This window comes from Schistocerca cancellata, chromosome 1 (genome assembly GCF_023864275.1).
Source record: "Schistocerca cancellata isolate TAMUIC-IGC-003103 chromosome 1, iqSchCanc2.1, whole genome shotgun sequence".
NCBI classification, from domain to species: Eukaryota; Metazoa; Arthropoda; class Insecta; order Orthoptera; family Acrididae; genus Schistocerca; species Schistocerca cancellata.
Window position 1 is genome coordinate 909,489,394 of NC_064626.1, and position 18,412 is coordinate 909,507,805.

Below are 18,412 nucleotides of genomic sequence, written 5' to 3' on the forward strand. Positions count from 1 at the left end.
ATGATTTATTTGTTAGTGTAAATCATGCTTTAATATATAATACCCACCCCTTCCAAAACCAATACAAACCCTTCCATCTACATCAAATTTCTTTAAAGGTATAAAATATTCTATACTAAATAGAAAATTATACACTACGATAAATCAGTTGTTTAGTCATTAAGTTCATACTGTATTTTTACACATACATATAAGATTATGTTCAGTTCATGTCATCTAGATATCATTCTGTTCAAATTATCTTTTAGTCATATTTAGTTCCCTAGGTACTAACATTATAGGATAGTTTAATAATTCAAGAATAGATTACAGAATAGTTTAGGATTTCAAGGTACTTTGGTGCAGGAAGAAAAGTACAGAAGAAACACCGAAAACAACTAAGGACAAGACATTCATCACTCCACCTTTTAACACAGAATGTTAACGTCCCTGGGGGACAGATGTGACTCCACCTGGATCCCATGGATCTGACATTAACCTCACTCGGTTAGTTACAGACCAATACTTCTCATTAAATTTTGAGTGAAAGCCTCCCCACAACAAAACAATTGCCACTTTACTAGGAAACACAACTTTAAGTAAAGTTATTCTATTTTCTACTCTGTCGTGGACAAGTTTGAATTCTTCACACAAGTCGTCTATAACATTGCTATTATCATTAAGTTTGGAAGATAAAATTGGAGACACATTGTCGGAGGTTACTCTCACAGCAACTTTTCTGTCTATCATCTCTTCTACTTGTTTCTCCAGACCACTTATATTTATTGTGTCTGATGTTGTTAGTTTCTCTTTAAAATTCCTTTCCACATTATCAACTTGAGTGTTAACGCCTGCAATTTGGGACTGGACAATAGGAATTAGCTTGTCCTATTCCTCAACAATTTCCTTTAAAGTATGTAATCTCTGATTTATCACATCAAATGTAACATTACATATACTTGGAATGATCCTAATTTTTCACTAAATTTGGATTCTACATTATTATATTTTTCTTCAATATCAAACTCTAATTTCTTGGTCAAATCCTGGAATTGGTTACTCTGTGTCTGACTAAAGTCAGTGAACAGTTGGTCTACATGAATGTTCAGAGAACTCTTTAATTTTTTCTCTAAATCTACTTTCAAATTTTCTACTTTATTTATTTAGTTATTTATTTATTGTTCCATGGGACCACATTAAGGAGAAGTCTCCATGGTCATGGAACGAGTCAATACATGAAATTATAACACGATTGTAGAAACAGATAAAATGAAATATAAAAACATATTCAGCCGACAAGTCGTAAGTTTAAATAAAGAAAATCAACAATGTAACACTGGAATTTGCTTAATTTTTTAGCTCTTCGACAGAATAGAAGGAGTGAGCCAAGAGGAAACTTTTCAGTTTAGACTTAAAAGTGTTTGGGCTACTGCTAAGATTTTTGAGTTCTTGTGGTAGCTTATTGAAAATGGATGCAGCAAAATACTGCACTCCTTTCTGCACAAGAGTCAAGGAAGTGCATTCCACATCCAGATTTGATTTCTGCCTAGTATTCCATTGGGACTGAACATCACTACCACTCTCAATATTGCGGAGAATTACCTTCTGCTTTCTGTTCTTAAAGTAAGAGGCAAACCAATTGTAAGCTACCCCTTACTCCCTAATGGTCCAACTTCTGCAGTAATGTTTTGTGGCCAACACAGTCAAAAGCCTTCGTTAAATCAAAGGAAACACCTAACGTTCACAACCTTTTATTTAATCTGTCCAAAACCTCACAGAGAAAAGAGAATATAGCATTTTCAGTTGTTAAGCCATTTCTAAAACCAAACTGTACATCTAACAGCAAATTATGTCAATTTAAATTATCCAGTAACCTTGTATATACAACCCTCTCGATAACTTTAGCAAACACCGATGGCATAGAAATAGGTCTATAATTGTAAACATTATCCCTGTCTCCCTTTTTATAAAGTGGCTTCACTACCGAGTACTTTAATCGGTCAGGAAACTGACCACTCCTAAAGGAAAAGTTACAGATATGGCTAAGTACTGGGCTTATTCTGCTAGAGACCGCGTCATATCCATGAGAGTTCTTGGTCTTTAGTGATTTAATTATCAACTCAATCTCCCTCTTGTCAGTATCACGGAGGAGCATTTCAGGTAACGGTCTCGGAACATTTTTTTCTACAAGCGCTGTATGATTCCCTGTTGGGACTAGGTTTCTATTTAGTTCACCTGCTATGTTCAGAAAGTGATTATTAAATACTGTGCATATATGCGACTTATCAGTAACACGGACATTCCCACTACGCACTGATTCTATATCCTCGATCTGTCTCTGAGACCAGCCACTTCCTTTACGACTGACCATATGGTTTTAATTTTATCCTGAGACTTAGCTATTCTATCTGCATACCACATACTTTTTGCCTTCCTAATAACTTTTTTAAGCACCTTACAATACTGTTTGTAATGGGCTGCTGCATTTAGATTGTGACTGTTTCTAACGTTTTGATATAATTGCCACTTTGTTCTACAAGATATTCTTATCCCTTTAGTCAGCCACCCAGGCTGCCTGTTTGTGCTAGTACCCTCTTTTGAATGTTCTAATGGAAAGCAACTTTCAAAGAGCACAAGAAAAGTCTTGAGAAAATTATTATATTTATCGTCTACAGTACCAGCACTATAAACATCTTGCCACTCTTGTTTCTTGATAAGGTTTACAAAGGTCTCTACAGCAACTGGATCAGCTTTCCTAAAAAGTTGATAACTATATTTAACATGTGTTGCAGCACAAAAATCTTTTAGAGTTAAAATTTGTGTATCATGAACTGAAAGGCCATTCACCTTTTTGCTAACAGAATACCCTTCTAGTAATGAGGAATGAACAAAAATGTTGTCTATGGTTGTTCTACTGTTCCCTTGCACTCTTGTTGGAAAGAATATGCTTTGCATAAGATTATATGAATTAAGGAGGTCTACCAGCATCCTTTTCCTTGCACAATCACTTATACAATTAATATTGAAGTCACCACATATAACTAACTTTTTGTATTTCCTATAAAGTGAACCAAGAACCTCATCTAGCTTTAGCAAAAATGTTGTGAAATCGGAGTCTGGGGATCTATAAATAACAACAGTAAGAAGTTTAGCTCCACTAAATTTAACCACACCTGCACAACATTCAAACACCTTTTCAGTGCAGTACTTTGAAACATCAATTGACTCAAATGGGATACCATTTTTCACATACATGGCTACTCCCCCACACCGCAAAGAGCTCCTAGAAAAGCTGCCAGCCAACCTGTATCCTGGTAAAGGAAGCATCTGAATTATCTCCTTAGTTAAGAAGTGTTCAGATATACCAATAATTTCAGAGTCAACATCTATAAGCAGTTCACTAACTTTATCTCTAATACCTTGTAAATTTTAATGAAATATACTAATTCCCTCATTAATCGGATACCTAAGCTTTGTCAAAAGTGGTTTCTTCGTTAGACAGACTTACCTTAAGCAGGAATACCCATCAGCTGACTTCAATCTAAAAAAGGTACAGCTCTAACACCCACAACTACCAGAATTTTCCCATGAGTGATCCCACCACCCCCACCTATGCTGTCACCTATAAGCTTTGCCAACCTCCCCTTTCCATACCTGTTGAGGTGCAGGCCATGTCTAGTGAAACCCGTCCTGCTGATAGACTCCACTGACACCACATGTGACTCATGCCTTCTGTCATCAGCACACCCCCAAGTCTCATGTTATTACGCCTGACAGCTGTATTAAGATGAGGCCAATCATGACACTGAAACAGTTCCACGAAATGCACATTCATGTTGCCAGCCTGAGTGGCTATCTTTTCCAGGTCACCATCTATGTCATACTCCCCATCCCTGTCAATACTATTACCAGCCCCACCCACGATCACTACCTGATCCTCTTTAGTAAAATCCCTACATAACCCCCCTATGTTAACAATCACCTGAGCCAATCCTGCATTATGCTTCACAATGTTGGTGACTTGGTACTCACTCCCCAACACTTCCTGCAACTGCTGGCCTACACTTCTACCATGAGAACTACCTAACAGCAGAACCTTCTTCTTTCTCTTAGACTTTGCAACTGTCCTAGCCACCGTAACTGCTGAGGTCTGCTGCATACTTCCTACATCTACAGCTACTAGAGATTCCTCTCCACTAGACTCTGACAGTTGGTCATATCTATTACAAACACCAATAGTAAAACTATCTGAAAATCTCTTCTCCTAGCAGATCTCTTGCCAACAGCCAGCTCCCATTCCCCAACCCGCTTCTCCCTCCTCATCCTATCTAGCTCCTCCTGGGTGTTTTTCAACTGCACCTGAAGGGCACAGATCTTACACTCCTGATCCTCTATCAACTTACTCTTGCTACATAACCTGCAGTTCCAGGAGAGGATCTCACCAGAATGCCCACTGGCTTCCCCACTGCATTCCCCCCAGTGAAAATACTTCAAACAAGTCTCACACCGCAATCCACTACTCACAAACCTACGGCAAAGCTCACACTTCTCACTCATGGTAAAATTTTACAGTTATTGAACCAAGAAAACAACTTTATCTAAGTTCCGCTACTACAATAAGAAGATGTTAAAAACTGACTACAATAATCACAAACTTGCTCTACAAGGGAAGTAACTACTATTATAGACAGTATTAATCAACAACAAATGGGAATATAACAAAATACTAACACAGAAAGAAAATCAAGCGTCTAATGACACAGTAACGAAACTGAAAGCAGTTCGCAAAAATTTCTTCTGAAATTATTTCACCAGAAAACACCATGAACACCAGTTGAAGAGTACTAAAGTTCCTAAATAAACTACTATAAACAAACAATTAATTAGTACTTAGCTTTTGATGCGCCACTACCGCTGCAACTGGTCAGCACGGAATGTAAACACGGGTAAGAGGTTAAGTTGCTCTATACGAAACACTCCAAATATCAGGTCACAACACAAGAAAGGCAGAGGAGAGTGAAGAAACCACTAATCAGTCACTTATATAGTAAATATTATCACAAAAACCGTTAAAATATATATCTGAAACCTAAAAATATATGAAAACTTAGAGAGCGATCTCACACGTAGTCACGCGCTTATGACGTCACACCAAAGATGTGATGTTTATGGCTTAGAGTGTCAAATTCCTTCCTTAGTAAACCTATATTTGTACCTTGCTCATTTAGGACTTCGTTTCGTTTATTTAAACTAGAATGTACCACACTTATTTCTTTTCTTGGGGTTTCATTCAGTTCCTTACTTAAAGAAGCCCCCTGGTCATCTATTTTATTATTTAATTGAGTATTCACTGTGTCTAGTTTAAGACTTTGAGAATTTAAGTTGTATTTAGTTCCTTTCTTAAAGAAGTACTTTGAACAGTAAATTCTTTACTTTATGCATCTAATCTAGAATTTAATTCAAAACTCTGAGCTCTTAGATTTTTACTTAAAGTAGTGATTTGGGCGTTTTGAACTTTGATTTAACTCACTACTTCAGACCAGTCTGGCATTTCCCTAATCATTGTCATGGCCATGGCTAGTTCTGATAGTTCTCCAGTTTTTTGAGTATTATCGATATTCCCCTTACTTTTAGACTGAGTTATCATTTTACAAAATTCACCTCTGAGTATAATAACTATACTAACAGTCTATTATGGAACAGAGTCCTTAATGTCACACTCAATTAATTGTCTTACACTCAGTTGGCATAGAGTTTTAGGCTGTATAGGTGAGCAGGTGTGTAATTGGAGCTGGTGAACAGTACAGGTGCCGGCAGCATTGAAGGTTGGTTTCATCATCAGTGCCCGTGAACGGATATGTAGTCAGCACCAGTGAGCAGCAGCTGGCATCCTTGGCATCAGTTAATGGTTATGGGGTCCACATCCCCACAATGTGTGTGAGTGGGGGCTGCTTACTCACCACACTATGTAACTTCCCCCTCACTTATCGACCTTAATGACAGTGAAAAATTAAACTGCATGTACCTAATGGAAATTTGGGAAAAGCAATCATCACTTAAGTTAATCTGTCGGTAAAGAGGGAGGAAAGGGTTACATCTTAATGAAAGGAAAAATGCAAATGAAATTGGTTGAAATTAATTTTGAAAAGGGGTAAAGTTAATAAAGAAAGTAAATGTGCGGTCATTACATTAACAATTAATTGGCGTTAATTAGATATTTGAGATTTGGTGAAAATTATGGTCACCAGTCCTATGGACAACTACTATAATAACTGAAAATGAAAGATAATGCACATATATTTAGCACTAAAAGCGTGGTAACATAAGGTTGACACGTGTTGTGTAAAAACTGAATGTTTGTCAGAAGTAATAAATTTCTCTACACTCTGACTTAATTTAGGAGAAGAATTAATAAAACCGGAAAATTGAAAGTTAATTTAATGACTGAAATTAATAGTGAACTTTGTTTCTGAAGCACTACAAAATTCAATAAAATAAGGTTAGTCTTGGGCTACCTCAACAATCATTTCAAAAGCTACTTGAATCTACGCAACTTAGAAATGAGATATTTAACTTTGAACTTGAATTAAATGATTCTGAACAATTAACAATAGTAAAATTTAGTATGTACCAAGCTGAGCTGCAGTCACAGGTAAGCTAAAATATGGTAACAAAACTCGCACTCTTAATTTGTGCTTATGTAATCTAAATATTGTATCCAGCTAAGAACACTTTAAATGAACTTTGAAATTAAAGCATTGAAATGGAATGATATTACTTTAATGCTGGCGTTTGAATTTCAACGACACTCAGGTTCATTCCGGAAAAAGGAGGGACCCTGTTTGGTAATGCAATTGGGACAATGAGCAACAAAGGTTCATGCTAGTTGCTGTAATTTGGTGATATGAACAGTTTGAAAAGCTGAGGTCTGCCATACAGTTCTAAAACTTTATGTGCTTCGAGTCTTCCTTGTTGGTTGATTGAAGCTTTGAAGTCGTCGGTCGAGGAGGTGGCGACAGTCACTCATTGTCGGCCTTCGCTGTTGCAGAAGCTGGATGTTGGCACGCCTTCTTCTCGACATGGTCACCAGGCGAAACGGGCTCTTGATGTGTGCCAGCTAATGCTTCTCATCTGCGACACCGTGTCAGAAACTATCATAGCAAGTCGAGCGCAATTACATGCTGCCAAACCCTGAAAGCGCGGCAACTCACGGGAGCGTCACACAACACACCTGCTCCACCGCCCAACTCCAGCCAGACTCTCTCTGCCTGCGCTCCATGCGGCAGAGTTAACACTACCAAAGATCCTAAACACTTTGGTTCTCCACAAGACCTATCGATGTAATCGTTCGATAACATAGTTTTCCCTAGGCCAGACACAGCGTAAAAATACAATAATATTCACAAAACAAACCAATTATACATCAACATAAATGCATAAAAATATATATATATACAAATAGTAAAACAATTACAATACATAAATACACAGAAATGTCATACCTTCAGGTAACAAAATAAGGAAAAAATTTATAGTACAATAGATGGAAATAGGAGGATATGCATTTCCGGCATTACACCTGGATCTTTACCATCAAATGGATCTCATTGTAACTCTTCTTAGTCTAAACTGTTGAGATTTTCCTTGTGTCTTTTCTTGTATGGTATTTATTAATTCTCACCCCTTTTTACCATTTATGCAGAATCCAACTCAGCGAAACAATTTCCCTGCCTTGTTGCTATTAGTTGCCATAGCAACTCACAATGTGTTATTATCTTGATTTTGTTTGAAAATTCCTCTTTCTTCAAGTCCTCATCATGTCGGTCACCATGTTCTAATGGTTTCGGCAACAAGAGAAGCAGTGCAAAACTGGACTGCAAGCTTCACACTTCTCTTACTATAGTTGACTTGCTTGAAACATTTAGCTGATCCTCTTTCATGGATACGCAGCTGCGTCAATCTCCACAACTTCTTCTCTGAAGAAATAATATTCATCTGACACAACTCTTGTGTTCCCATTATAAACTTCCATCCTGCACACACAGACAAGTGTTGTGCAGTAAATAGGCTCTCTCTCTCACACACTTATCTTTAAAACATCATGTGTTCAAGGTGGCAGAAGGTCGAGTGGTTCTAGAATTCACATGGAAATTCTTGAATCACTACAAGTTCATCAGTTAATGCAACACCTCTTAAAAATGCTCAGTGTATAAATGATACCCTGATTGCCCTGTAGCATTTCTGATAGTAGCCAGCAATTGGAGAACTATTCTCTCAGAAAAATTCAAGTCTGGATACACCAATGATTCTGTTATTACCACTCCAAAATAGGGTATCAAACTGCAAAAATAGCCATTTGATGGATTCAAAATTATATAAACTCTCGAGTCCCCATTTTGTTACTTTTTGAGGATTGTATCTTTTGAATAACACACAACCGCGGAATGATACTGTAGATTCATCAGTAGCTTAATACCTATATGGTTGATAAATTTTGAGAAACTTGCATGACAAGTAACCCAATACATTCTTCAGTTCACTCAGATGTTACTGAACCTGTGTACTGATATGTGTAGCATTCTCTGGATTAGAAAAATGAAGTGCCCAGAAAATTTGCATAAATCACCTGTGAGTAAAACAGTCTGAAAGAAAGTCAGATGGTTGTAACCACTCTCTTGAAAAAAAAAAAGTCCTGCTAATTCTTACACTTTTATAATGCCATATTCAATAGAACACAATGGAGGAATTTAATTCCTGCTGTGGTAAATTTCTTCAGTCCCACCATGCAGATTGTTGTGGAAGCACTATTGTTATGTATTTTTACTGTAGTGTACCTGTTTTATTGGTCTGATATTTGTTGAAATAGGTTGTCTGTAAAAATTAACTGAAAGAAAGCAATTGGTGACTGTAAAGTCAGACTCATTTTCTCTCCACATTTGCCACAAATCTTCTGCTAAATCACTAGAAGATCACTCTCACTATCATTGGCACCTAGACATTCCTCTAAAAGCTGTAAAATCTCTTTCTCAGAAAGAACTAAACGTGAGGAATTAGCCATTGCACATGAGCGAACTTGATTGTAATAGTTCCAACACTCCCTTCAACACAACTGGAACAGTTTGACACTGAATTAACACAGGTTCCCATAAATGGCAGCATCAAGCACCACTGATGCCTAGTACTGTCAGAATCATGAACTGAGCATGTGTGAGCCACAAGAAATTGTGTTGAATGAGGCTCAACATCGGAGCAGAAAACAAAATTCACAACATCGAGCACCACTTGACACTGGAGTGGAAAGGATCAATATTTAATTTATTCCTGGTGCATTATACAACATGATTAACTTTTTAGCAAGTAGTTAAACTGTGTGTCAGACCAGTAGTTGAACATGCAACCATGCCTTTTTTTCTGTCACATGATATCTATTACACAATGTGGGCATTCTTCAAGATACAATTTTAAGTTAACTCACCATATACTTTCTTCTTCTCCACTGAGGAAATGATTTAACGGGTGAGATACTGCCTCTGAAAGACAAATATTATACACACTGCTCAGACTGAATAATGAGATTGTTGTGTTTGATGTTTCTATTCTATGTGTTACTTCTAATTACAGTACAGTACAGTGTACTAAACATCCAGCAAAATAACCAACACCTCAAAATATCACGCAAAAATTGTATTATCCTACTCAAATACTAAATGTAATATTTTCAAAACAGGTATGCTATACTACATTGTCACTAAAAATGCATTAAGCTGTCACATGTCAAGGAGTGTGATAACTATTAAGATGCTGTTATATTTTGATGCTGTCTATATAAAAGTCCTTGTCATGCTTTTAGATGTTTATTGATCATATAATTGTGACAGAAGTCTAAACCAGCCACAATTTTGGTCTTGAATAATTGATTTTTTCCACTGCTTGTTTTATGCCTACATCCATCTTCAGACATACTTCATTAAGTCATATGTTAGAGACATTATAACAGTTTTTCATTCATTCAAATAAATTTAGGTTACAGCTTACAGTTCTAATTACATGTACGCTACTTAACAAGTATGAAACAAGGTAAACACATGACCATAATTAAATGTAATACTTCAAGTTCATCATTAGAAACAATGCCATCTAAATAGTAACTCTTACAATAATTTAATTTATCAAATGTATCAATAGATGTAAGCTACTGTGGTGATTTGAAAATGCATTTTCACATATGCCACCCATCTGCTGTGACAGACTGAGCAGACACATCAGCTGCCACACACAGCAGTGCCGACCACATGTAGTAGTAAGCAGTAGTATGTCTCATGCTTGCCTATTTGCCAAGCATGAAGTTTCTCCTAAAAAGCCATATGGCAGCAGGCATTCTACTCAGTGGCACTTTCTGTGGAGATGCCCAACAACATGCATCATGGGGTACGATCTCCCATGTTTTTTTTAGAATATTTCGTGCTTGCCTCTTTGCCAATCATGGGGATTTTGTAGGCATTCTACTTCGTGTCACTTCCTGTGGGGATTCCTAGCAACACACACAGTGAGACATGATCTCTCAAGTTCTGTTAGTGTTTCTAAAATAATTTTGTTCTTGTGATATCAGATATTTAACTGGTTGCTGTGTAATTAGTTTTATGGAGAGTTGATGGTAGAAAAACAAAGTGCTTTAGGTGATTTCAGTCATTCAGGAAAACACTTTCCAGGGACTAAAGATTGTGTAATGGAGAATCTGACTATCAGAGTCTGCTGAACTGAACCAATTGAGCAAACAATAACACAATTTGCACTGGCTGCACTAAGTAGGCACTGGACAATGATGGTATCAGAAAGTTATGGACTAGGAATAAATAATAACTGAGTGATTTCATGCACCCTATCCACTGAACAATAGTATTCTGTGAACAATTTTTACTAATTTGTGTGTTAAGGTCAATTAACTACATCCTGGAAACAAGGAGATCAGTTACTATAGACATTGCATGAAACAACTGTCCAACATATGTAGTCCAGAGCATTATTAATATTTTTCATTTTAGCATGAGACTTACCTGTCCCACACCAGTGCTGATTTCAGAACTAATGGGGTTTTTCAAGCTATGTACGTCACTCTATATGGTGCCAAACATTTGCTTATTCAAAATTGGGTGCCTATTGTTACTGCCAGCATCAGAGTAACCACTATGGCTTGTCAATGACATTCTTTTTTTAAACTTCTTTTTTTGCTTGGTACATAGTAAGTTGTTACATGTGACATATGTCAGGGGCCACTCCCTCCCATCCATTCCTATGTAACATTTATTTATAGCAGATTAGTTGGTGAAACATATTACTGTTCCCACACTGGTAACTCCATCTGAGTTCCACAACAGATGCCTAATGAACTTGGCATCATGGGCTAAGCCGGGAATGAGTCCGAAGCCAGTCAACACTCCCTTTGAACTTGGCCATGGCTGATGACCAGACCCCCTGGCCCCTCCCTATGAGGTAACAGCACCAATGCCACATTGCATGCATTTCTTAGCCAGCATGTCCCTCTGATGCAAAAGACCACTGCTGCTGCACACTCCCCACCTTCGGCCACACAGCCAGCTTGTAGCACTGTCCACCTTTCAATCCACAGGATTCCCAGCACTGGTTTGCCTCTGAGGAAACAATTTTCACAGGCTCTTCAGTGATTAGCAAAACTATGGAGTTTGCTCTGATGGTCGCACAGCTAAAGCCTTCAATTCCTGTGGAAGCCTCCCCACACAAGTTGGGTGCAGTGCTCACAAACATTATTTTCAACAGAGGAATGTACTGATAAGTGGCCTTCAGAGCTCCTGCAATATCTTTCTAGTCTGGCCAAACACACAATAATGCCAAATGACTTGCTGCTCGCAAATTTGCTCATGTGCCTGCCCACCTGTCCACAATCATCTGTATGGCAGTATGGCAAAGGCTGTGCATGACTATATGAGTGTCAATGTGACAATTGTCACTGCTGGCATGATTTTTGAATCACTTAACATCACACTCACCACAACACAACATTCTGATCCCTCTCTGCAAAGCTGTCCCCATGCACATCTAATGTTGGTTTCCTCACCCCCCAACCCCTCACGAGCTGTGGTGCAGCCCACCTGGCATGACACGCAGACCTCCTGTCCCCTGACCTGCAGCCACCAGTGTGTCTGCCATCCAGTCTAGTAGAATTGGGACCACCAAGACACAAGCCATCTGTGCTGGTATAATCAGAACTTCAGCAATAATGCCATCAACTGTGTGTCGTCCTGCGCATGGCACCTAAACTCCAACAGTAGCTGCCAGCAGGAATCCCACAGGTGCTCAAAACCCTACCAGTTTGACATGAGGTCAGACCTCTCCATCTACCCCACCAGTTATTGCCTGCTGCTGGCTCCTTTCCACACTTTCCCCTACTCTTCAATGCAGCAAATGGTTCACCAATTGCCGCTTGCTGTTCCCATACCCATTCTGTTGGTCTCAGCCTCAGAAGAGATTTTTCATGGACTTTACCATTGCTGACATTATATACCCCATCCTCATCACTGATTTCATCACCCATTATGGTCTTCTCCTTAAACACATGAACAGCCATGTCACTGACAGCACTTCCCACCATTCTGCACCCTGATACTCCTGTACCACACACCACCCACTTCGCCATTAGACAGTTATCCTATTCTGGATCCTTTTCTGGCATCCTTTCTGAGTTGCACTCCTCACCTGCCCCTCCTGTCCCCCCATGAGTTAACACCATAATATGGTGCACTGCATTGCAGTGATCCTGGATCCCTCAGTTTTCTGCCACCCATGCCACCTCCCCTCCTGAAAACTGCCAGATTGTACAGGTCGAAACCATGGCAGTCATTGCTGCTGAGGTGTTGTGCCTCTCAAAAAGCCCTGAGCCTTATCCCCAAAAAGCCCAGGGCTTAACATACTGGTGACTTCTATGCCCTCAACAAAAGGAGGGTTCCCGGCCCTTAACTGGTTCTGCTATTGTGGAGCGACAGCAACAAGCTGTCAGGTGCTACCATGTTTAGAAAACCGGACTGCTCAAAAGCTTTTATGCAAATTCTGTTCACTCCAGAAGACGTGGAAAAGATGGCAATAATCACACCTTTCAGTCTATTCAAAAGTGTCATTCTGCCATTTGGACTTCAGAATGCCACCAAAACCTGGCAACATTTTCTTCATAACTTCCTGGGCAGCACCTCAGGTTGCATTGCACACTTTGACGATGTCCACATTTATTCATACAATCCAGCTGAGCGTCATCACCTCCTCTGAGAGGTTTTCTCCTACCTCCAAATGGCGAGAGTGATAATCAATCTTAGAAAATGCATTTTCAGTGTTCCAGAGATTGAGTTCTTGTGGCATGGAATATCACCAACGGGCTCCTGCACACTACACGAGAAGACCCACAATGTCACTGAGTTCCCATACTCTAAAATGTTTAAGGAGCTCTACAGATTCTTCAGGGAGGTAAATTTTTACCAATACCACCTAAGAATGCATCTAGCATCCAGACACTGCTCACTACTACCTTCAGGGCAACTGCACCAATGGCAGCAGCCCCATTCCCTGGACAGCCAAAATGACAATGAACTTTGAGCTCACAAAACAAAGTCTTTTCAATGCTTCCGTATTAGCACACCACCATCCATCCCCCCCTTCCCCCCAACAGTTGATGCAGATGCCAGTCAATCCACCATCATCCCTGTTCTACAGCAATGTGTCAAAAGTGCTTGGCAGCTGCCGACATTTTTTTCTGTGAAGCTATTGAACTGAAACTGTGGTGCACCACACATGACCAAGAACTTCTTGCCTTATATGAAGTGATAAAGTATTTCTGCCCTCAACTAAAAGACACCCAATTACAGTATTCCACTGTCCCCTCACCACAGGTTTCTGCTGAAAAGACAGCAGCCAAACTGCCCATCAGTCATAACCCCAGAAAGAATACATTGCACAGTTCACAACCGACATATGACATACAGCAGGTGCTGACAATATTAGTCACTCCTGTGCCATTACAGCCCCCCTCGATTACACTGCCCTGGCAGCCATCCAGGTAGCCAACAACAAATTACACAAACTGATAAGTGACCCCACCAGCAGTCACAACCTTCAACCAAGTGCAATTCCAGGTATGGTGTTGTAAATTTGGTGTGATTTCTGCATGCGTTCTGACCACCCAGATGGTCCTAATGCATGCATATGGCTCTACCTATCCCCTGACTTCTGCTGGCCAGCTTTTGAGCACCTCCACAGTTTGTCTCACTATGGTGTTTGTGCACCCATGACTCTTGTGCAAAAACACTTCGTACAGACCAGCATATATTAGGATTTCACCAGATGGATGCTCGCTTGCCTCCCTTGTAAGCGCGCCAAAGTGGGACACCACATCCACATATCAGTCCCCTCTTTCCCTCTTGTTGATAACCATCTCTCTGATATCCATATTGATGTTGTTGAAATCTTCCCATTATCAAATGGCTCAATGTCATAGATGGATTCACCCAGTTGTTGGAGGCTGTACGACTGCCTGACATTATGGCAGACACTGTGGTAATGGCTCTCACAGACATTTTGATCTCATATTCTGGATGCCCTGCTATGTTACAGCAGACTACAGATGACAGTACAAATCAGGCCTATTTAAAACATTAGCTGCAACATGCAGCACACTTGTTTATTTCATGACCAGTTACCACCCTGCTGCAAACGGCATGGTGGAGAGATTCCACAGAACACTGAATGTTGCCCACAGATGGCATAATATAAACTGGTCTACCACCCTACCACTAGTTCTCCTAGGTTTGCAAGTGCCACACAAAGTGTAGTGTTTGGAGAATTTCTGCATAAATTCTAGAACCACTCAGCCTTTACCATCTCGAACACATGATATTTTAGATGTGAGTGTGGGATGACGGAATCCTACCCACTGCGCATCACGTGCTTGCGTGTGCAGGTTTGAAATTCAGTTGCGAGAAGAATGGCAGTCAAAAGGCAATGACAAGTACTTGTCTGGCAATCCATGGAAGTTTTAGTGAAAGTTTTTGTTTTTTCTAATGCTTGGAGACACAAGAGGTTTGTGAATCAGTATATATTAATATGAAGAGTGAGATTTGTAATATTTCTTAAGTTCAAATATACTTTGTTAGTAGAAGCAAATGAAATTGGTATGTCTAGTTATTTTTATAAGCAGAGAGAGTCTGAAGAATTTATTGTACCTAGCAGCATACTTCAGAGAAGAAAGTGAAAGAGAGTTTGAAGCAGCAGGCTAACCAGCAAGGAAAGTCGGCTGAGCATGTCAAGTAAGTCATCTTGTAAAAGAAGTGGAAGTTAGTATATTTACTTCACACTTAAATTGTTGTCCAAAGCCATTAAAACATGACAACCAGTGAGAAAGCACTGAAAAAACAGCAATTCTAAGACCAAAAAATGAGAAAATAAGCTTTTGTATGTTGCCACAGCAACTAAACCAAATACGACACATAATTTACTTGGAGACAATGGAACAAGCTCAAGAATTTAAAGGAGCAAAATTTTGAATTGACAAATAGAGAAGAAGATTCCAGTGTGTTTCTCTAAGAAGCAATACACCTAGAACACTATGATTAAGAGGATCTGGTGTGGGGAGTGTAGAGCTCTCATACACATTGTGAGGACGCAGATGCGGAAACCAACATCTGACACTGACGGCACCAGTTGCTGTTCATCAGTACTGACCTGTCTCCGCATCCACTCACTGACACAGTGCAAATTCTCCGCCAGGTGAGTGGAAAACAGGACTTTACTGTTTTAGTACAAAGTGGTAGAAACTGTTCAGTGAACTTTATTAGGGTAGTTACCATACTTAAAGTTAGTTAAATGCTCACAAGTTCTAAAGCTTGCAAGAATATGGCTAACATACTACAAGTTGAGGAAACTCAAGAACTAGCTATGACCATGAGAGGTAGTAGAGGAGTGCCATACTGGGCTGATGTAGTAAACTTAATCAAAGCCCAAAGTGGAGCTTTAAATGCAACTCCAAGTGAAAAACTAGGTTCAGTACATTCTCAACTGAATGAGCCATTAAATGCTCAAAATGCAACTCTAAGTGAAAAACTAGAATCAGTAAATTCTCAATTAAATGCCCAAACAACAAATTTAGGATTGTTGAACACTAAAGTTGACTCACAAAGCAAAGAATTTAGTAAACTACGTGAAGGCATGGATGCTTTAATTAATTCGACACCTTAAATAGTAAGGTAGAGAATTTAAAATTAGATTTAAAGAATGAATTGACTTCTTCCTTGGCTATTCATGCAAATCAAATGTTTACTGACTACAGCCAGAAAGAGAGAGAGATAATTTTCAGAATATGGCAAAAAGGTTAGGACTTAATATTGAAGATAAATATAACAGTGTAGAATTGGAGCTTAATGAAAAGTTAGGATCCTTTGAAAATGTGTGTAACGTTAAATTTAATGCTGTAAAGCAAGGTTTGAGTACTATGAAAGAGAGTGTCGATAAGCAGGATAATTTAATGCTAATAATCCAATTGCAAATTACAGGTGTTAATACATGAGCAGATAATGTGGAAAAGAACTTCAAAAGAAATTAGTGAACTCTGATATCATAAATATAAGTAGTTTGGAAGAAAATGTTGAAGAAATTATAGATCAAAAAGTTACAGAGAGAGTAACATCCGGAAACATCTCCTATTTTATCTTCTGAACTTAATGATACCAAGAAAGGTATAGATTACCTGTGGAAAGAATTCAAGCTTATCCAGGATAAAGTAGACAAAAGGGTAGCTTCGCCTAATGAGGTATTAATTAGTGAAGTGATGACCGATCTGCAACAGGGGGCTAATTCAGTGCTATCCAGGCAATGCCCCAAATTTCAGCCCATTGGAGATGTACATCTGACACATTTCTTGAAAAGGCTTAACCAAGCTTTGCCAAAAAATTGGGAAGACTCTAAAAGGATTGAATCTGCTGTGGGTTACCTTCTAGGAGAAGCCTCAGAACAGGTAACCATGAATATTGAGAATTTTTCTTCTTGGGGACACTTCCAAAAGAAGTTCAAAGAGAAATACTGGTCGCAAGAAAAATTAACATCAGATCTTTGGGACCCAAAATTTTACAATAATACTTGGGGTATAAGGAGGAAGTATTTTGATTGGCATCCAACATGGGTGAAGTATTTAGATAAGCCAGTGATAGAAGAAGGATTAATATGAATTTTAATTAGACGATTACCCATATATGCAAGAAAAGACATCTTATGTAGTAGCCGGAAAATGGTAGAAGAGTTGTTATCTTTTGTTGACGCACTAGTGCCATAAATAAGGACTGTAATGGTGTAACTTTACACCAAGGGGAAAATCTGAACTATAAAAGAAATAGAGGAAATAATTTTAAAAAGCATGAAGTAAACCTTGCAAAAGTACACCATTACAATAAGCAAAATTATAGTGTCAATTACCAAAAGAAGCAACCACATTCAAATCTAAATCTGCTAACTTCTCAAGAATTCATACTGAGTAACCAGGGAACACTGAAGGGAAATGTAGTATCTTGTTTCGATAATCAACCTGTAGTGAGTGGTAATGAGAAAACAATGGTTCAATCTGGATCCAGGGCTGGGGCCCAGGTCATGGAGATACACTAGGAGGCCTAGTTCGTTATAAGTATGTTAATTTCACACACAGAATATCTACAAAGGAATGGTTAATGCTTGAAGAACCAAGCTTAGTTACTAGTAACCCACAACCTATAATATATTGAAAATATATTATTTCATCAAACACTATTAATGGTAGAGAATATTAATAGAGATATATTATTTGGTTTAGATTGATTATTAGAGTTTAAAGTCATCCTAAACTTAGATAAAAACCTTCTTTGTTTTGGTAAAGGGGCTAATAAATGTTGGGCACCATTTGTGACAGACAGTTACATTGGAAAACAAACAACTGAGTGTCAGTGTCTGTGATTAAGAGCTACAGCACAATTGTCACCAAAGGTTCATACTGTAAGTTAAGAAGTACATCAAACTGATACACAAACCAAGTTAATGAACCCCTAATTTTAACAGAACAACAAAGATGAGATTTATATAAAATTTTAATGGAGTATGAAGTAGTGATTTCCAATCATCCAGGTAATGTCAGTGACTACATCTGTAAGTTCAAAATCAAAGGTGACACACCATTCTTTTGCAAACTGTATCCAATACCAGTAAGTTTGAAAGAAGCAGTTAAGGATGAAATCAACAAAATTATTGATAACAGTAGAACAAAGTTCTAGCATAATGAACAATCCTCTGGTCATGGCAAAAAAAGCTACAGGGGGGAGTATGATTAGTGTTAGATGCTCGTACATTGAATAAATATATAGAGACAGAAAGAGACAGACCAATTAATATTGATGAAATG